Source organism: Leptonychotes weddellii, chromosome 10, assembly GCF_054177405.1.
Source record: "Leptonychotes weddellii isolate Sample4059 chromosome 10, ASM5417740v2, whole genome shotgun sequence".
NCBI classification, from domain to species: Eukaryota; Metazoa; Chordata; class Mammalia; order Carnivora; family Phocidae; genus Leptonychotes; species Leptonychotes weddellii.
The window spans coordinates 121,678,381-121,694,449 of record NC_138378.1 but is presented as its reverse complement, the minus strand read 5'-3'; positions in this window follow the sequence as shown (position 1 = coordinate 121,694,449).

Below are 16,069 nucleotides of genomic sequence, written 5' to 3'. Positions count from 1 at the left end.
CTGGGTGCTTGGACGTGCTTCGGTGTGTGTCTGGGTCTTTCATTTTAATAGCCACTTTACCACCACAGCATCCCCCAAATGACTGAGATCTCAAAAAGCAGGGATCACACAGAACCCTGAGACTCATCTTGGAGTCTGGGGTTTAGCGGGTAGCAAGGCGTACATGATTCACACTGCCTGACTAGGGAAACAGGATCAGACTCACCTCCTTGGAGACCTGGCAGGGAGCTTTGCAAGCGAAGCCACAGGGACAAACACCAGAAATAGAAGCTGTGGTGTTGACATAGTCCTCTGCTTACACGAGAAAGCGGTAGATGGCCAGCTGGGGTGAAGACTGAGGCTGTACTCTTGACTCCACCCCCCTTCTGTGCAGCCGTCCCAGCATCCACATCCTGCAGGGGACCCCCCTTCTGTGCAGCCGTCCCAGCATCCACATCCTGCAGGTGACCCCCGGTCTGTGCAGCCGCCCCAGCATCCACATCCTGCAGGGGACCCCCGGTCTGTGCAGCCGTCCCAGCATCCACATCCTGCAGGTGACCCCCCCCTTCCGTGCAGCTGCCCCAGCATCCATATCCTGTGGATGTTCGTGTCCCAGTTGATGCTGGCACAGGAGCCCAGCTCACCTGCTCCTGACCCCTGTGCACCTGACCTACTCCTGTCCTGCTTTCTCTTCTGTCCTGGCCACGGACTCTCTCGGTCCTGTTCACGCCATGAACAGGATGGACTTTTCCATCCCTCTGTTTGCCATCCTGCCTCTTCTTAACCCCGGTTGTCTTGCCCTTGCCTGTCTGTCCTCACAAGCACCCGGTCCCATGGAGGTGGAGACTCTCTCCTGCCCACCTGGTCTTCTCAGAACCTCACCCAGAGCCACTTCTAGAAAAGTCTGCCACTCGCACGCATCCAGGACCGAACCCAGCCTCGCGCAGTGTGTCTCTTGCTCACAGTTTGCAGCTGCTGTGTCCACTCCCTGATCCGCTTTAGATGCTGTTTCGGAAAGGATGATGTGTCTGCCTCCCCCCGAATCAGACAGAAGGTTACAAGTGTGTTCAGAGTGTGTCAGGAGCTCATTCATGTTCTCATTGCTCCTCTGAGGCAGGTGTCAAGGAGCCACCTCTGTGCCTGGGACCCTAAAACACCCTCAGAAAGCTCAGAAAGCCGTGGCCATTCCTGCAGGACTCGAGCGGGCAATGCTGTCCACAAGCCTCTGCGGCAGAGCCGGGAAACGGTGGGGACACGTGGCCAGAAGCTCCTTCTGTGGAGACAGAGATGCACTGGATTCCTCCAGGAGGATGCTCGGCTCTGTTATACTCTGTGGGCCACCTGGGACCCTCATCACACACTACCACGCACCGCCCTCCGCTGAGGTCCTCCTGTGTGTCAGACGCCTGCCGGCACTGTTAGGACTCTCACAGTGAACCCACGAGGCCCACGCTGACACTAACCCCTTGCGTGCGTATACAGCGGTCCAAAGAAACTCAGTGCTTACCCAAGATCTCATGGTCAGCAAATGGCAGAACCAGAACCCGCACAGACTGATCCAGAAACCAGCCCACATTCCTAGGGCAGGCAGTCCTACATCGAGAATCGATCAGCGAACCAATCCATCTCTAAAATAGGACGGGACATACTGCTCAGATCCCGGGACCTTGGAAGGAATGAGTGAATTCTAGATGGGAAGTTAAACAACAGTCTGCCCTGAGCAAAGCCATTTACATTTCATGGCACCGAGCCAGAATTTCTCCCAGAAGCTGGTCAGGGGAAGGTTATCTTGGAAGGCTAGCTCAGCATTCATCATGTTTGGCCCCAGGGCGTAGGTTCGTGGATAAGAGGGATTGTGTAGTGGCCACTAACCCATTCTGAGTGAGCCCTCAAAGTGCTCCCTGTCACTAACAGACCCCCCAAGGCCAAGACCATGGCACCCCCTCTCTGCATTGCGCTGTGTCTTCTAACCCTCCCAAAGGCATTGCTTATGAAGACATCTGGAGGAACGAGAACGTGGACACCCCTGCATCTCCCCAGAACTAGATACACTCCCCAGTTCTGCAAGCGAGCCGTGCTAATCCCACCACCTGCCCTTCCTGGTGACCTTCCCCCCCTCCCTGCCCCAAACCACTATGCTGTCTGCCCTCTCCCACGGCCTGGGCCCATCATGGCCCCAAGGGTGTCTGATGGAATCGGGGACAAGAGGCAGAATGGGTATCAGAGCTGAGTCACGTGGGGACTGGATCCTGACAGGCCCGAGAACTACAATCACCAGAGACCCAGGGGAAAGCAGAGGGGAGGGTGGGAAGCTAACACTGGGCACTTCTCTCCAACTTTACAGAACAGCTGATCTTTTCAAAGAGCATCCCTGTGTGTTTACAGAAACACACACCCTATAAGATGCTAAAAATTCAGACATAAAAAATTAAAATATTCTCTATCGCATACCAAAGAGATCCTTAATCTAATATTTTGGTATATTTCCCCTCTGGGAAATTTCCCAAGGAGAGATACTTTTTTTTTTATTCTTATGTTAATCCCCATACATTACATCATTAATTTTAGATGTCGTGTTCCATGATTCATTGTTTGTGCATAACAAGGATAGATACTTTTTAATGATTGAACTTCTGAAGCTGGTAGTAAATTCTGTTTTCTGGAAAGACTTCCAGAAGATTTTCTCGTATTTCACTTAAAGAAATTTGTCCTCAATTTCTCATGATATTAGTTAATTCAAGCCGATTTTTCTCCTCATCACTTTCTATGCAGATTTTAATTCTGCTGTTTAAAGTCTTGTTTAATTGCAGCCTTTCCCTCCACAAACCAGTTCTCATCTTGGCTGAGTGTTCATCCGTCTGGACCAGTGATGGGGGCGCAGGCCCAGGGAACAGCCTGGATTCAGATCTGGGCTTCTCAGTAGCGTGAAGCCTCAGGAAAGCCGCTTTCCCTCTCTGATCTGGAGCTTCATCATCTAACCACAGGAAGCAACAGTGCCTGCCTCCCAAGGGGGCCTTCTTGCAGGAGAATCACACTAGGTAATGCATGTTGGGTGCTTGGGAGATCACCTGCAGCAGCATAAACACTCAGCATGTGCCGGAACTTCCTGCTATCAACACCCCCAAAAGGAGACTGCACCCTTGCTTCCCACAGGCAGTTTCCATTGAGGAGAACACCCAGTTTTCTAAATGTCTGTATTTTAGGTTCAGACATCATCAATGGTCTTCAGAGTTCTGCCGTGCTCTGAGTCCACAACCTGATGAACTCCTTTCTTTGTTCAGCGGCATCTTCTTGATCCCATGCTGGTACTTTTATTCTTCTCGTTTTCTTTCCATTTTTTCCTTATTTTTGGTTCATCGTTCCCCATGGAGAACCCAGGACTCTAGCCTTGGCGCTTGGCACCACGTGCAGTTATGTGGATGAACCTTGGCTCCACTTACCCTCCCAAGGGTTCATGAAATCACATTCCCAGATGTGCAGCCAGAGGGCAGGGTATGGAAATCATCAGCCTCAACATCCAGCTTTGGCAGCTCTGCAGGACTGGAAGGGCATCTCCCCCAGCCCTACACCTTGCTCACTCTCCTTGCAACATGGTGCCCACGGAGGACTACAGTCCCCAGCATGCACTGCTCCAGAGCCCTTCCTGCCCTTGGTAGAAGATCGTGGTACTACAATCCCCAAAATGCACTGCTCCAGGGCGGCTTCCTGCCCGTGCAGAGGGTCGTGGAACTACACTTCCCAGCATGCCTCGGGCCACATGCCGCCCACACCTGTATTTCCGGGTTGTGTTCTGCGTGGACAGAGCGCCTGACAGTGCAGTGGAGCCCTGGAGGGGAGACTGTGGGCTGGCTGCCAAAAGGACAGCGTGGCCGCAGCCGGGAAGCTGCCTGCTTCTGTCCTGGGTGGACACTGGACTTCGCGTTCTGAAGCACAGAGCAGGCCGTGCTGCAGGGATGCAGCGTCCTCTGTCCATTTTAAAGACAGCATGGCTTGCGTTTTGAAATACGGCTCCATCAGCCGTATTTTAAAATGAGGGGTTCTCATATAATGTGGCCATACTTATGGCAGCCAGTCTTTGTTTGGGGGTCGCAAATTGTGTTCATGTTGCATCAGGGACAGAGGCTAAGATCGTTTCAAACAGGACACCTCTCACGTGGGACTCGCGCGCAGGCGTCTGTGATTCTGTGCATGTAAATGCACGTGTGTGAGAGCAAGTCCCCAAGAACGTGTGCGTGTGCTACGTGCACTCCCTCCTGCAGAGAACGTCTGCAGACTGGTGACAGTTTGTACAAAAGAATATTCTCGGGCTCCTGGGCTGCAGAGCTGTTAAGACAGTCTGGCCACTGAGCCGGCATGCCCTGCCTGTCCGCTGCCTGTCCCCTGCCTGTCCCTGCCTGCTGAGGATTTCCTCTCCCCACCTGACAGCTGCTCGGCAGAGGCTCAGCGTGTGGCTGTCAGGTCTCCCCTAGCCCAGAAGGAGACCCCCGAGGCCACCCGGCACACACAGCCTGTCCTAGTCAGGAAGGCATGAGCCTTCAGAGCCCTGCTGTCACCCAAACAGAGACAGCCTCCAGCTGCCTCTCCAGGACAGGATGAGCTCTGCACAGCTGGGAGTTACCTGGAGGCGCTCAGCACCTCGACTGGAGCGGACAAGGGACAAGGTCAACCCTCTTCCTCACTGCTCCTCAGCATCCAGCTGGGACACGTGCTGTGCTTACTAAGCTCTTCCTGCGAGCTCTTCCCTGAGGGGTTATGTTCTTGTCCTTGACTCTGTGTGCAAGGACAAAAGACTGAGAACAGCAAAACTAAGAAAGTCTTACGTGAATTACAAGTTAAGCCTTCTTATGTCAAGAGTCAGGGAGCACATGATCAAAAATTCTACTCAACGTCAGAACAGTCCTAGTTCATCGTGATTGAACGTTGTGTCCTTGTGCCGGATACATGGGCTTGTGGCCTGGCCGGTCACACAGGGCCTGCTCTCAGGAAACCCTCACACTTGCCTAATGCTGTGCTTTCACTGTCTTGAAATCCTTAATAATTTTGAACAAGGAGCCATGCACTTGTATTTTGAACTGTTGTCTACAAATTATTTAGCTGGTCGCAGGAGACATTTCCTCCTAAGAGTGTCACTTTCTCCTCTGTAAGATGGTGCCTTGGGCAAGTCAGATGCAATAGAGGCACCGTAAACTGGACCACTTCAACAACAGACATTGACTTCTCACCATTCTGAAGGCTGGAATTTAAAGATCAAGGTGCCAGCAGATTTGGCATTTGATGAAGGCCCTGGTACAGACTTCCTGCTTGTCCTCGCATGGCAGAGTGGTGAGGGGGTTCTCCGGGATCTCTTTCATTAGACCACCAACCCTGTTCATGGGGCTCCACCTTCACCACCTAATCACCTCCCAAAAGCCCCACGTCCTAATACCATTGCATCAGAGGTTAGGATTTCAACAAATGAATTTTGGGAGGACACAAACCTTCAGAATACAGCAATCAGTAAAAACACTAAAAGGGTCAACTCTTTCCTCCAGTTCGGCAAAACTGGACCTAGAGTAAAGGCTGCTCTTCTCCTGCCAAAATAACACTTACAAACAAGGAGGGGATTAAACTGATCTTAACAGAACCCAGCCACCTGCTAAGCCAAACATTCTTCAAAGGAAGAAAACCAAAGCCAAACTCTCAAGAATGCAGTGTTCACAGTGTCTGGCAGCCAATTGGTTATTATGAGACAGGTAGAGTTGCTACAAATGGTTGAACAGATCCAAGAGGAAATGAGTCAATAAAAACAGATCAAGAAGTAACAGATATGCTGAAATTAGCAGACACACACATAAAACAGCTATTATAAATGTTATAAATACACCCCAGTATTTAAATGAAAACATGAGCATAATGAGGAAATAAACATAAGTCATAAAAAATAAGCATTTGTGCATCAAAAGGCAGTATCAACAGAGTGAAAGGCAACTCACAGAATGGGAAAAATATTTGCAAATCATGTATCTGATAAGGGATTAATATTGAGAATATATAAAGAAATTTAGAATTCAACAACAAAACAGAAAGAACACGATTAAAAAATGGGCAAAGGACCTGAATAGACATTTCACCAAAGATACAAGAATAGCCAATAAGCACGAAAAAAGATGCTCAACAGCACTCATCATTAGACAAGCACCAACCAAACCACAAAGAGCCACCACTTCACACCTGTTAAAAGGAATTTTATTTTAAGAAGTCACAAGTGTCACAGAGGGCGGGGGGAAATGGGTGCCCTTGTGTGCTAAGTGGCACACTTCTATAGAAAATGGTGTGGCAGTTCCTCAAAAACTTAAACATGAAATTACCATATGATTCGGAAATTCCACTTTGGAGTAAATACCCATAAGAACTGAAAGTGGGGACTTAAACAGATATTTGGACACCTATGTTCATAGCAACATCGTTCACAATGGCTGAAAGGTGGACACTACATGAGTGTCCATCTGTGGATGAGGGGATAAACAAAATATGGTCCATCCAGACAATGGGATATCATGCAGCCTTTAAAAGGAAGGACGTTTTGACACCTGCCCAGCATGGATGAATCTTGAGGACGTTATGCTCAGCGAAATAAGCCAGAGATAAAAGGACAAATACTGGGTGATTCCACTCATCAGAAGTCCCTGGAGGAATCAGATTTGTAGAAGCAGAAAGTGGACAGTGGGAGCCAGGGGCTGGGGGAAGAGGTCAGGGGTTAGTGTTTCATGGGGACAGAGCTTCAGTTTGGGAACCTGAGAAAGTTCTGGAGATGGATGATCGGGATAGTTGCACAACAGTGTGAATGAGCTCAATGTCACTGAGCTGTGCACCTAACATAGGTAAAATTATAAATTCAATGTTATGAATATTCTACCATAATAAAAATTAAAGTAAAAGATTATCAAATAGAACTTTTACAGATAAAAAGGACAATGTCTAATTTAAAAAAAAAAATAATAACAGCCTGGGATAGCAGCAGATCATACGTTGCAGAAGAAAAGAGTAGCTAATTTAAAATAGCAATAGAAATGATCCAAATGAAGTCCAGAGAGAAAAAGAAACGCAGCAAACAAGAAGGCGAGAGGAAGGACGCACAAATTATTTCAAGAAATTACAACCAGGTGTTTCATAAATTTGATGAAAACTACAAGCCCGTATACAAGAAGCCCAGGGAACCACCAAGCACAATAAACACCAGGAAATCCACATACAGAACTTCACGATCAAATTGACGACAGACTTCTCAAGAGAGTCCAAAAAAGCCCGAAAACAACAGAACAGTGTCTTTAAAGCACTGAAAGAAAAAAAAAAAAACTGTCTACCTAAAGTTCATATCAAGTCAACGTATGCTTCAAAAATGAACACGAGGCAAGACTCCTCTCCCACATGAAGAGAAGGTGGAAGGAACTCATTGTGAGCAGGCTGACCCCACACAAAGAGATTATAAAACAGGTGTTTAAAGTGCAGGAAGGGATGTCAAATGGGGAACTGGACCCACGTAAAATACTCGGGAATGAGGTTACCCTGTGGAAGAAATTGTAAGCAAACTCAGACACACAAAAGAAGGCCCGACTGGTGGGGCGGCGCTCCATGTTCTGGAAGAGGCACAGAGTACTGTGAAAATGCTATTTCTCTCCAAATTAATTTAAGAATGTAAATGTCTTTCATGAAAAATTTCAACTGGATCAAAACATTTCTGAAGTTCATTAGAAAATAAATGATTGCAATGAAAACATAGCAGGGAATGTCTGTTCCTGACCATGAAACGAATTATATGAAGCTGCACTAATTAAGAGTGTTTCACAAGAGTGAGAAGGGTGGTCTGAGTGGGGGAGGAGCAAATGCACAAGAAGAGACCCAATTTATGTAACAGCTAAGTGCCTTGCAAGAGTGCTCTGAACTTTAAAAGTAAGTAGGAGAAAATGAATTAAAATGTTTAAATAGATGAATGGCCATAGTTTTTTTAAAGATTTTTATTTATTTATTTGAGAAAGAGAGAGAACAAGCAGGGGGAGGGGAGGGGAGAGGCAGAGGGAGAAGCAGACTCCCTGCTGAGCAGGGAGCCCAGTGCAGGTCTCAATCCCAGGACCCTGGGATCATGACCTGAGCTGAAAGCAGACGCTTTACCGGCTGAGCCACCCAGGAACCTCTGAATGGCCACATTTAAAAGCAGTTGTGTCAAAAACTTTCAGAGGTCAATTATGCAGCCAGATATCAAATATTTTAGAATGTATCTCTGCTTTGGCTCATGAATTCTGTTTCTAGAAATTTACCCATGTAAAATGATCAAACAATATGCCCATGTAAGAATGCTATAAAACTGATGCTCATAACTGTGAAAACCTGGAACAATCTTAAATGTCTTACAGTGGAGGGCTGGTAGGATAAGTATGATTTTTGTACCCATCAACATACCATGAATATAATTGCATATAAGCAAATATACAACTATAATATCTTTTTAAAAATCTGTTTATTATTTTATTTGTGGAAGAAGTAATCTGTGCCAAGCAATAAGCTGGATGCCAGAAATACCGATCAGTAAGGGGGGTGTTTGCTGTTGAGAAGCTCAGTCTGTCAGTCAGGCAGACACACGGACACAGGGTGTCTGGTAAGTGCCGCCCGGTGAGTGAATGCCATGTCTCTCAGACCTTCCCTGATGACAGAGGGTAATTGTTGCCGAACATCCACTATGTGCCAGGCTCTTCTAGTGCATTGTCTTCATTAACCTCTGTAATTCCAGGGGGGCTCAATTGGTGAGTTCACCGGGATAAACGAGGGAACAGAAGGTGACCAGTACCCATGAGAAAGGCTGAAGCCCCTTCCTCTTCCTAGTCCAGCCCTCCACCGTCCCAGAAGTTCAGCTTCTCCTGCTTGGGGAACCTGAAGGACTCACCTGCGGAATCCTGCCTGGGAACTTTTAGGACAGCATCTTGGTTTTGCTTCTGTTTTTGTTTTGGCCAGTTATCCCTTTGCAACAGAAATGAAGGACAACAAGCCCTAAGCAGCTAAGTTTCTCGGTTGGTCACTGCTGTTACAGTGATGGCAGACATCTCTCCCCACCTGGACTGCTAGCCTTTGCCACGGAGGAGAGCACAGGGGCGTCCGGGGATCACCCTGGCTCACTGGGCCATTGGTTCTGTGGCTCCTGAGTGCCCACCAGTCTGATTCCTTCTGAAGGCAAGCGAGGGGGACAGATGGGGTCCACTTGGGTGGGGACACTGGCCAGAGACAGGTTGACTTCAGACAGCTGTTTGAGTTTTCTCTTGTGTTCTGTACAAGTTCTTCAAGGGGAGACATGAACCTTTTGTTTGTTCACCTGTCGGTTGTTTGTTTCGTGTGTGTGTGTGCGTGCACGCGCGTATGTTTCTTGTTGCCAAGGAAATTATACATCGAAGTTGAAGTGTTCAGAAGTCATTATGCTTAGAAACTTAAACACAGTGAAATCAGGGAATTTGAAATGATGTTTCAGAGAGCAAAAGTACCATAACCTCAAACTTCTGAACAAATAGATAAACAATACACCTCTTTCAGTAATTATTCACATACAGTCTGTATGGACGTTGCCAGAGAGAACTTCTGTGATCTATCATGTAGAATCCCCATCTTTTTCCTATGTCTGTAAAATAATGTTAAGGAAGCAGAGATGGGCTAGGTGCTAAGAGGCTGCCGCCTACTACCTGTGTGATGTTTTGCAAATCGCTTTATACTTAAAGATCTTGTTCATCTGTAAAGTTGGAATAAGAAAACATTACTTGGCAGGTTACAGTGAAGGAAATATAGAGCATCTTGACCAAAATCGGCAAAGTAGTGTGCTGGAGGTGGTTTTTAACACCTCGTGAGAATTGATTGGTAAACGCGCAGGCATTTCATGAGCCCAAGGCCCATTGTTAAATACAGTCATTATGAAGAATGAAATCATAGAAACTTACAATCAAATAAATTATAGTCAAAAACAAAAATAATACCAAACAATATATCTCAAAACTCCTTACTTCCTACTTATTTTACTCTGTTTTTCTACTCCCTCTTCCCTTGAAGTTATCAGCATCTGCTGTATCTGTGTGTGGAAACACCATGTCTCATGATGGCCTGCTGCCTCACTCCACCCCCCCGCCAGCTCCACATTCGGGGAAGTTATGTTGGCCACCTGAAGTTAACCATGGTGGGAGTGATTTCACCCTGCACAAATCGGGGCTCTATGGACTTAATGTGTTGTTGATTGTCTAGACTTGAGATGGTGAAGAATGCTAGTAATGCAGAGTAAACTTTCATGTGGGTTGTACCTGCAGGCATTGCTTCATGAAAAGTGAAAACATCGAGGAAAAACTCTTCTCGGATCCAGAGACCATTATCTAATTCAAGAAAGAAGGCACACATCACTGACAATGGAGGAGGTCCATTGTTGCACTTCTGTCTCGTGTGGTGTGGATCACATACACGAGCATGTCAATCAACAAACACGCTGTAATTACATTCACTTGTAGATGGTAAACCATAGGCTGGCTATGGTTTAAGAGTTTGGGGGAAAATGAACAAAAGCACTTTATGAGAATCAATTTCTCTATACACAGTTACAATAATTATGTATTTATTATTATTTGTAAATATTGTGCAGCACCTCCTTTATCACAATTTTACTAAAGCACGAGTATGTGCATATGCACCCATCAATTTCTGTGGCTATCTGGGCATCAGACAATCGCCAGCACACCACTCTCACCCTGCCTCCCAGAGGGGGTGAACGGCAGGTGCTCGGGTCCTCTGGGTCAATTCTCCAGTCCTGGTGGTGATGCCAAAACAGACACGAAAGCCATCGATCTTATGGGAAAGTGGAGGCCAATGGAAGTGATCCTATGAGCCCTGGTGACACACATTTTTGCTGGTTCTGTGTTTGGTGGTTGGTTTTGCAAAGCCGTAGCACCGGTCACCACGTTTGCCTCCAGAGATAAGGGGCAGAAAGTCCCCACAAGAGATGAATCCGCTCGTGCCAGCCATGGCTTAGCTCTTGCATTTCTCTCTGCCTGAAATGCTCTTGCATCTTCTCCTTCCCTATAAAATACACTCTTATTCCATAAGACTCAGCCCAAGCACCACATGCTTAGGAAAGGCATCACTGGTTAGACGCACCTTTTCTTTCTGCTCATGGTGCCTTATTGTAACACTCAACATGCTGTATTTTGTCTGCCAGTGTCCGAAATTGACTATAATATCCTCAGGGACACGAACAGAGAATTACTCATCTCTGTTAGCAGTTAACAATAATTTCCTATTGAATTGAATAATGGCGATGTACAGAAGATAAGCTCAAGGATATGCCCTTCCATAGTGATTCTGGGCTGTTGTCAAGACATCACTGAATGGACAAGCCATGGGAGGAAGCCTGTCTGAATGCCTCACTGCACAGGTGGGGACTAGGGGATCAGAGTTAAGTCAGGGTCCTTAACAGCTGAGGCTGTGTATGGGATTGGGGGAGGTTTGTCCATGGGCTAGAGAGGAGTTGGGATTTATGTGAAACTCAGTGTTCAAAGATGTTTTAGGAATTGAGAAGCCAAATAAGTGTTTAGAAAATCGTCCAGGCTTGAAGTTTAAAATGAAGTCTTGTACAGAAGGAACACCAATGTGGAGCACATGGAAAGAAGAGATCTGGTCATATGTCAGCATTCTCTGGTCACAAGTAATATGTGCAAGAGTTTTGTGAACCACCGAAAATATACACATAAAGTGATAATGATTATTTTCCCTGTACTAACACATTTCTAGCTAGACCAGAGGATGATTGGAGAAACTTCGGGCAGTACCTGTTACCCATTCTGAAGTCTGACATAGATCATTCCCCTTTTCAGCAGCTCAAATAGGCAAACCCCCATGACTTCTGAAGCATTATCCCAGAGTTGTTGGGCTGGGTGCCCAAGAGTACCTCTAAATAATTGTTTTGTTTCTCAAATTCCATATCTGAGTGAGATCATATGGTATTTGTCTTTCTCTAACTGACTTATTTCACTTAGCATTATACCCTCTAGATCCATCAATGTTGTTGCAAATGGCAAGATTTCATTCTTTCTTATGACTGAATAATATTCCATTGTGTATATATATATATACATATATATATATATATATATATATATATATACCATCTGTTTTATCCATTCATCAGTCAAAGGACACTTGGGCTGCCATCATACCCTGGCTATTGCAGATAATGCTGCTCTAAACATTCAAGGGTGCACGTATCCCTTTAAATCAGTATTTTTGTATTCTTTGTGTAAGTCTCTAGTAGTGTGATTGCTGGATGGTGGGGCAGTTCTATTTTTAACTTTGTGAGGAATCTCCATACTGTTTTCCAGAGTGGCTGCCACAGTTTGCATTCCCACCAACAGTGCACGAGGGTTCCCATCTCTCCACATTCCTGTTGTTTCTTGTTTTGTTGATTTTAGCCATTCTGACAGGTATTAGGGGATATCTCATTATAGTTTTGATTTGCATTTCCCTGATGATGAGTGATGTTGAGCATCTTTTCATCTGCTGGCCATCTGTGTGTCTTCTTTGGAGAAATGTCTGTTCATATCTTCCGCCCGTTTCTTAATTGGATCATTTGTTTTTTGGTGTTCAGTTGTATAACCTCTTTATATATTTTGGATACCAACCCTTTATCAGATATGCCATTTGCAAATATCTTCTCCCATTCTGAAGGTTGCCTTTTAGTTTTATTGGTTGCTTACAGTTTGATGAGTTTTTACCAAGTGAATGTACCCATGTAACCACCACCCAGTTCAAGACCTAGAAAACACCAGTATCCAAGAAACCCCATATGAACCTCCAAGTCATCACACCATCAGTGGAGGCACCATTCTAACATCAATCCCCATAGGTTAGATTGCTTCTCTGTTGTGTCTGGTTTCTTTCACACAGTTGTGTTTGTGGTGCTCACTGATACTCTTGCATGTGGCAATAGTTTGATTTCAGTATTGCTCTGCAGTATTCCATGACACAAACATACCACGATATTTATCCATTCTACTCTTGATAAGCTGATTCCAATTTGGGTTGTTATGAATAGCCTGTGCACATTTCTTTGGAGTATGTCTTCAGGAGTAAAATCACCAGGGGCAAGGATAATATTCCTTTTCTCTACTTTACCTTCTTTGATTTAACTAATACATTTTTTAAAAAAATCTTACCTGCATCATCTTATACATTTTATAAATTTTCCTTTTTCTTTAAGAGATTAGAATTATAAATTGAGGATTAAAATATGTATCTTTTATTAATAACAGTCGCATGTAAATTAATCCTACTGCCACCCTTTAGCCAGTGATATAACCTTGGGAGACAAAGTCATTTATCTCTCTCCATGTTATTATTGTTTTGTATTTTTAATCTTCATGTATTACAGACCACATCAGATATTATTATTATTGTCCAGTTAATATCTGTTTGTAATTACCTATATATTTCCCTTTCCCCCTTTCTCTTGATTTTATTCTTCACTAGATTTCTGTGTTTCTCCCTGGCCTCATTTTCTTTCTTCCTAAAGAATTCTCCTTAAATTTTTTTCTTTTTGTGTATATTTGCTGGCAACAAAATCTCTCAGCTTTTGCTTATGATGGAAATGTGTTTGTTTTGCTTTCACTTGTGAAGGACATTTTCTCTGGATATAGCTCAGGCTTCAGTTTCCTTCTTCCAGCATTTTAAAGGCGTCATTCTGTTGTCTTCTAGCTCCCATTGCTTCTGTGGAAATGTCAACTTTCAAGATTTTTGTTCCTTCTTTGAAGGTCAGGATTACTTTTTCTCTACCTCTACGATTTCTCTCTTTGTCTTCAGATTTCAGCAGTTTTGTTATGATGCGGCTGGCATGGTTCACTCCACCCCTGTGCTGCACGGGGTCCACGTGGTTTCTCTGTGACATGGGTTCCATCTTCCATTTTGGAAAATCCTCAGCACGATCTCTTTAGAGGCTCCTCTGCCCCATTCCTGCTCACTTCTCCTGAGGACGCTGCACTTACACGGCTACTTCCCCACATCCCACGTCTCTCCTCTTGTTCTCTGTTTTCCTTCTCTGCCTGGGAGCCTGGGTATTTTCTAGCAACCGCTGTCCTTTAATCTAATCCTCTCTTCCAGGTTTTAAACTCAACTTTATTTAATTGAATCTTAGTTTCAATTATTGAAAATTTTAATGCTACAATTATTAATTGGCTCTTTTTTGTGGATTTGGCTTTTCTGAATAAATTCCTCATCTTTGCTTCAACTTGTTAATCAAAGCTATTTTAAAGTCCATGTATTGTGACTCCAATAAATGGACTGTCTGGGGTCTTTTCCCATTGTCCTTTTTTTTCTTGGTTCTCTTCCTTGGTTACACCTGGTGAACCTTTACGAGATGCTGGATATTTTGAATGAGAAGTTGCAGAGGCTCTGGATAAGGTGTTCTGCCAGAGCTGCCCAAACAGGGACTCTGACCACGGGCTGACTTCCTTCCTGAGCAGGATGCAGGGCGGCTTGCTCACTGGTTTTGATGCAGTTTTGTAAAGATCCATCCTGCTCTTGTTCTCTTTTCTTCTAGGATGGCCCCTCCAGGTTTCCGACTGAAACCCTAGACCATTTGCTGAAGTCCATCCACCTCCTAAACTGCATTTCAACCCCATGACACCAAAAATTCCAGTATTCCAAACCAACAACTGCAAAGTTTTGGGCTTAGCTTCTTAGCATCTTTCCCTATTTGCCCTCAGGGTACGGCAAATGTCTCCGGGGGGAAGCTGCACGTTAGGACAGAACCCCCGGCACCTGCCTTTGCTCCAGGGTCCTGGCTCCTGCTGTCCCCGCAAGCTCCAGGAACTCATGGGATCAGGACTTTGCTGACTCCAGGGCGTCCTGGCTGGAGCCTAGCAGGTTTCTCGGACTCTCTACCCTCTCTCTGGGATCTGTTGGTCTGTGGCTAGCTTCTTAATCTTAGCTGTTGGCAGAAACTCTCAGCTGGGTCATGATGACACAACTCAGGGAAAGCCATCCCCGGTGGCCGCCCCCCCCCCCCCCGCCTCCGCGTTGTTTCCAGCTGGGGTGGAAACAGGAGCACCGAGGCTCATCCCTCTCCCCACCCCCCTCGGGCACTCAAGTCCTCTGCACCATTCCCAGGGACATTGCTGTGCTCCTTGAATCCACGGCATGACGTCAGTGCTCCCGGCACACAGCCCGGGACTTCCTAAGGAATCACCCCCCCACCCCAGCCTAACACATGTTTTTATGTTCTGGAGGGATGTTCCTTGGTCATTTTGGTCAAATACCTGCCAGCTTCAGGCAAAAAGAGGCGCAGCGGTTGTCTGACTGAATTCAACAGCTTTTTTCCTGAAATCATGGTTTTCTTGGCTAAAAGCAGACTGACTCCATGTAGTGGAATAGTTTGTATCTCCTCCCCCGGCCTCAGAAATGAAGAGAATAGTACTTGTGACTGAAAAAGAGGGTCATGGAGACTAAGCAAATATTTGTAAAGCAGCATAGTTTGAACACTTGAAAGAAAAGTGCAATATGAATGATTATTTTTTAAAGCACCATATGTAGGAAATGCAATCCAGCTTTTTGAAAGAAGCGTTTTGGCGTTTCATCCCAATTTACTGATGAATGGTGACTAATGAAATGTTTGTCTGGGATTCTGAAGAGCAATTCAACTGGCTGCATGTAGATAGATAACGTCAGTCGCTTTTGATCTTGCGGACCAAAGCATCTTATATAATGATAAATTATACCATGTTTCAAAATCCTCCAAATGATGTTATCTGCAACACCACTGCCTCTCCTTACTATCTCCCACTTTTCTTTTCTCTCCGTGAAAGAAATAGCAGTTTGTAAAGGCTTATAAATTCCAACTCTTATCTTTTAAAATGGTTGTTCTTTTCCCTCATCTTAACATGCAAATAGACTCCTTTCTTAAGCCTTTGATAAAGAACCAGAAGAAAAGTTCACAAGGTTCTGATACACCATCCAGCCAACAAACAAAGATACATGAGGAACTTATTATCCATCCCTGCCATTGTGGACAGACCCTCTGTTGACACCCTCAGAGAAAGCAAGCGTA